Below are 6,116 nucleotides of genomic sequence, written 5' to 3' on the forward strand. Positions count from 1 at the left end.
GTTTCCCCTGTTAATGATCCACCTTGTAGCTCATGATCTTCTTAGAGAAGAGAGGCCGGGTGGCCCAAAGAGGTATTTGGAAGTTCTTTGGCATCCCTCTGTGGGAGGAGCCAAGAGTTCCTCACTGAGGACGAGCACCTCAGAGACACATTTTAGATCGGAAGGCCCCCTTGACTGCTTGATGTTTTCCCTTCCTACTTAGGCTGTGCTCCCCATGTGGGACCTGATTATCTTGTATCTACCCCAGTGATAAGTCCAGTTCCTGACACATAGTAAGTACTTAACAAATACTATTATTATTATTATTATTGTTTGAACAACAATAATAATATTATCGTCATCGGGAAAAGTACCTTTGTCTAGAGAATTAGGGCGAGCATGGTTTAGCGGGAGGGAGGGATTGCGTTATTGAGGGCAAGATGGCCTGAGTAAGAGGGCACCTCACGAGCTCCTCTCTGGAATCTGTGGGCAGGGATCCTTGCTGGCAGGGATTGTATCGCCCGACTTTATTTTGCTGTGCTCTCCCCAGCACTCTGTTGAGTGTTCTGCACCGTGAATACCACTGATCGATGGAGGATCGGCAGATGAAAGCAACAGAGTTCCTTCACTGTCATATACCTTAGTATCTGTCTCTCCTTGTCTTGGGAAGCACAATTCAGCAACAAATAGAGACAATCCCTATTCACAATGGGCTCACAGTCTAGGAGGGGGGGAGGCAGACATCAGAGCAAGTACACAGGCATCAGTAGCGTCATTATAAGTAGAATTATAGATCTATACACATCATTAATAAAAATAAGTAGACTCATAATTATAGATATGTACATATATACACAAGTGCTGTGGGGCAGGGAGCGGGGAAGAGCAAATGGAGCAGGTCGGGGCGATGGGGAGGGGAGGAGGAGCAGAGGAAAAGGGGGGTCGTTTCCGACCCAAAGCGACACCATGGACACATCTCTCCATCTGCTCTCCATCAACAGTCGTTGCGGTAGTGGATCCGTAGAGTTTTCTCGGTAATAATTCAGAAATGGTTGACCATTGCCGTTCTCCGCGCGGTAAAATCGAGTCTCTGCCTCGACTCTCTCCCGTGCCGCTGCTGCCCAGCACGGGTGAGTTTTGACTCGGAGCAGGTCGCCTTCCACTCGCCAGCCACTGGCCAAGCTAGGAATGGAATGGACAGGCCTCTGCTTGACTCTCCCTCCCGTAGCCGAGACTGGTAGAGGACTGGAAACTCTCCAGGTGCCACCCTGAGAGGGGCCTGTCCCTCCTGGTAGATTATAAACCCCTTGAGGACAGGGATCCTTACTACTAATGCTACTACTAATGCTCTTGTGAGCATTCAGTACAGCACTCTGCACAGAGTAAGCATTCGATAAATATTATCAATAGATTGCTTAGGATGGTGGGAGCTGGCTGGGAGACTGCCCGCACCAAGTAAGCATGCAGTAAATATTATCGATCGATTGCTTTGGATAGCGGGAGCTGGTTGTGAGAATGTTTTCCTGTGGGACTCTGGGAATGGAACTCCTTTTTTGGGCTATTTGTTAAGCACTTACTATGTGTCAGGCACTGTACTAAGCTCTGGCGTAGATACAAGTGCTCTGCACACAGTAAGCACCCAATAAATAAGATTGAATGAATACAAGCTAGTCAGGTTGGACACAGTCCTTGGCCCACATGGGGCTTACAGTCTTAATTCTCATTTTACAGATCTTATAAGATAAGTAACGCATCCAAGGTCACACATCAGACAAGTGACGGAGCCGGAATTAGAACCCAGGTGCTTCTGACTCCCAGGCCTGTGCTCTATCCACTAATAATAATTATTATTATTATGGTATTTGTTAAGCACTTACTACGTGCCAGGCACTGTACTGATCGCTGGGACAGGTACGAACACTGGGCCGTGCTACTTCTCCCGTGAGTACTCACAAGACAAACACAGGAGGCTTTCCTACAGCAGATAAGTGGTGCAAGATTAGAACCCAGGTCCTTCTGATTCCCAAGCCCGAGATCTATTCACTAGGCGATGCTGCTTCTCAGGCCATATCAAAGCTCACCTCTTCCAGGAGGTCTTCCCAGACTAAGCCCCCCTTTTCCTCTGCTCCTCCCCTCCCCATCGCCCCGACCTGCTCCATTTGCTCTTCCCCGCTCCCTGCCCCACAGCACTTGTGTATATATGTACATATCTATAATTATGAGTCTACTTATTTTTATTAATGATGTGTATAGATCTATAATTCTACTTATAATGACGCTACTGATGCCTGTGTACTTGCTCTGATGTCTGCCTCCCCCCCTTCTAGACTGTGAGCCCATTGTGAATAGGGATTGTCTCTATTTGTTGCTGAATTGTGCTTCCCAAGAGCTAGTACAGTGCTCTGCACACAGTAAGCGCTCAATAAATATGTTTGAATGAATGAATGAATGTAATTTTATTTATTTGTATTGATGTCTGTCTCCCCAGCTCTACATGGTGAGCTCATCGGGGTCAGGGCATGTCACTTTTTCTTGTTGTACTTTCCCAAGGGCACAGTACAGTGCTCTGCACAGAGTAAGCGCTCAATAAATACGATTGAATGAATGAATGAATGAATGTAATTTTATTTATTTGTGTTGATGTCTGTCTCCCCCACTCTAGACATGAGCTCATTGGGATCGGGGAATGTCACTGTTAATTGTTGTACTTTCCCAAGGGCACAATACAGTGTTCTGCACACAGTAAGCGCTCAATTAATACGATTGAATGAATGAATGAATCTAATTTTATTTATTTGTGTTGATGTCTGTCTCCCCAGCTCTAGACGGTGAGCTCATCGGGGTCAGGGAATGTCACTGTTTATTGTACTTTCCCAAGGGCACAATACAGTGCTCTGCACACAGTAAGCGCTCAGTGAATACGATTGAATGAATGAATGAATCTAATTTTATTTATTTGTGTTGATGTCTGTCTCCCCAGCTCTAGACGGTGAGCTCATCGGGGTCAGGGAATGTCACTGTTTATTGTTGTACTTTCCCGAGGGCACAGTACAGTGCTCTGCACACAGTAAGCGCTCAATAAGTGCGATTGAATGAATAACTATGATTGAATTGAGTAGGTGCCCCTTAAGGGGGACTCCCCCTCTTTAAGCTGGGGAACAGGGGCCTACTGTCCCCTCTTAAGCCTCGCCTGGTGCATCTCAATGGTGTTTGCCGCGCCGGGTTTGTTGTGTCCACAGCCCAACCGGTCTCTAGGGCAACGAGGCAGTGATGAACACATTCCCACACCCACACCCACACTCCTCCCATCCTCCATCACCCTCCCAAGCCGACTCCGGACAGGCAGCCGAAGGAGAAGAGCACCATTTACCCTCCCCGGCCGAGGGATTTTAAAGAACAAAACGACCTCCGTCCGGCCCCCAGCCGGGCCCGACTTGGCCGTATCTCTGTCTGCAAGAGAGCAACAGAGAGAGCCCACATTTCTTTCTGATCGTTCGTTCATTTGCTGTTCTATTGTACGGAAAGAGCCCGGGTTTGGGAGTCAGAGGTCGTGCATTCGAATCCCCGCTCCGCCGCTTGCCAGGTGGGTGACTTGGGGCTAGTCACTTTACGTCTCTGGGCCTCAGTTACCTCGTCTGTAAAACGGGGAGGAAGACTGTGAGCCCCACGTGGGACAACCTGATGACCTTGTATCTACCCCAGCGCTTAGCAAATACCATCAATATTATTATTATTATTACTCTCCCAAGTGCACAGTACAGTGCTTTGCACACAGTAAGCGCTCAGTAAATACAATTAATAATAACAATAATAATAATATTGAACATTTACGTGTGCCAAGCTGTATATAAAGCCTTTGGGAGAGTACACAATAACAATAGACACACTCCGGGCCCACAGCGAGCTTTCTGCGAGGCCCGAGTGCAAGGGGGACTCCTTGCAAATTCATGGAGAAGGAGGAGGGAGAGGAGGAGGAGGCAGAAGAGGAGCTCAGCATCGTTGCCCCCACCAGGGCCTGGTGTCTTACCAAAGCAGCGTGGTGTAATGGATAGGGCACGGGCCTGGGAGTCAGGAGGTCATGGGTTCTAATCCCACCTCTGCCACTTGTCTGTTGGGTGACCTCGGGCAAGTCGCATCATTTCCCTGGGCCTCAGTCCCCTCATCTGTAAAATGGGGATTGGGACTGTGAATCCCAAGTGGGGCAGGGACCGATTTGCTTGTATCCACCCCAGCACTTAGTACAGTGCCTGGCACATGCTTAACAAATACCATTATTATTATTATTATTATTATTATTATTATTATTATTATTAGAAACAGTGGGATGGGGGTGGCATGAAGCCCCTGGGGCTGGGGCAGGAGCAGCAGCAAAGGAATTTTGCAAGAAGCGGATGATTGGGGCGGCTCGGGGGAGTAGTTAGCAGCTAAAAACTCGCCAGCCTTGCAGTGCCTCTTGTCTATAAGCCAGACTGGGTCCTGAGGCCTGCCTTCTTCATTCTTTCAATCCTATTTATTGAGCTCTTACTGAGTGCAGAGCACTGTACTAAGCGCTTGGAAAGCACAAGTAGAGAAGCAGCGTGGCTTAGTGGAATGAGCACGGGTTTGGGAGTCCGAGGTCATGGGTTCTAATACCGGCTCTGCTGCTTGTCAGCTGTGTGACTCTGGGCAAGCCACTTCTCTGTGCCTCAGTTACCTCATCTGTAAAATGGGGATGAAGACTGTGAGCCTCACGGGACAATCTCATGACCCTGTGGCTACCCCAGCACTTAGAACACATAGTAAGTGCTTAACAAATACCAACATTATTATTATTATTATTCTTTTTGCCTCGGTTACCTCATCTGTAAAATGGGGATGAAGACTGTGAGCTCTATGTGGGACAACCTGATGACCTTGAATCTACCCCAGTGCTCAGAACGGTGCTTGGCACATAGTAAGCACTTAAATACCAACATTATTATTATTATTATCACAACACAGCAATAACAAGACACAATCCCTGCCCACAAGAGGCTCCCAATCTAAAGAAGGTGGGAGAGAGACATCCAAACAAGTAAACAGGCTCCAATATAAAGAAGTAAAGTGATGGATTCATTCGTTCCATCGTATTTATTGAGCACTGACTGTGGGCAGAGCACTGTACTAAGCGCTTGGAATGTACAATTCAGCAACAGATAGAGACAATCCCTGCCCAACGACAGGATGGACGGGATGGATGGGGAGAGGGGTGGGAATTATGAAGGGCGAAGGGAGCTGGCCAGGGCCACGCGGAAGGGAGGGGGAGCTGAGGGAAAGTGGGGCTTGGTGTGGGAAGGCCTCTGGGAGGAGGTGAGCCTTCAGTCGGGCTTTGAAGGGAGGGGGGAAGTGGGATTGTCCGGTGGATTTGAGGAGGGAGGGCCTTCCAGGCCCGAGGCAGGACATGGGCCAGGGGTCAACGGTGAAGAAGGCGAGATGGAGGCCCAGTGAGGAGGTTAGCACCAGAAGTGTTGGTATTCTTGTCTGTCCGTCTCCCCCGATTAGACCGTAAGCCCGTCAAAGGGCAGGGACTGTCTCTGTTACCGATTTGTACATTCCAAGCGCTTAGTACAGTGCTCTGCACATAGTAAGTGCTCAATAAATACTATTGAGTAAATGAATAATAATGATAATGATGGCATTTGTTAAGTGCTCACTATGTGCAAAGCAGGGTTCTAAGCGTGGGAGAGGATACAAGGTGATTAGGTTGTCCCCCGCGGGGCTCACAGTGGTAATGCCCATTTTACAGATGAGGCAACTGAGGCTCAGAGAAGTGAAGTGACTGGCCCAAAGTCGTCCAGCTGAGAGGCGGCGGAGCTGGGATTTGAACCCATGACCTCTGGCTCCCCAGCCTGGGCTCTTGCCACTGAGCCACAGTGAACGAACGAATGAATAAATGAACGAATGAAGGAAGGAATGAAGGAATGTACGAATGAAGGAATGAGGGAAAGAATGGATGAAGGAAGGAACGAATGAAAGAATGAATGGATGAAGGCAGGAATGAATGAAGGAATGAATAAATGAACGAATGAAGGAAAGAATGGATTAAGGAAGGAATGAATGAACAAAGGAATGAATAAATGAATGAATGAATGAAGGAAGGAAGGAAGGAATGGATGAAG

The 6,116-nt window shown here is 48.1% G+C and overlaps 1 non-coding gene across 1 annotated transcript; it reads right to left on the bottom strand.

The window, feature by feature from the left end:
• Positions 1–1,119: 1,119 nt before the first annotated feature.
• LOC114816445 lies at positions 1,120–1,257 on the bottom strand. The gene has a single exon (XR_003764224.1). It is a non-coding gene; the product is annotated as a small nucleolar RNA SNORA7 (small nucleolar RNA).
• Positions 1,258–6,116: the final 4,859 nt, after the last annotated feature.

The sequence above is a fragment of the Ornithorhynchus anatinus genome, chromosome 1, assembly GCF_004115215.2.
Source record: "Ornithorhynchus anatinus isolate Pmale09 chromosome 1, mOrnAna1.pri.v4, whole genome shotgun sequence".
In the NCBI taxonomy this organism is placed as follows: domain Eukaryota; kingdom Metazoa; phylum Chordata; class Mammalia; order Monotremata; family Ornithorhynchidae; genus Ornithorhynchus; species Ornithorhynchus anatinus.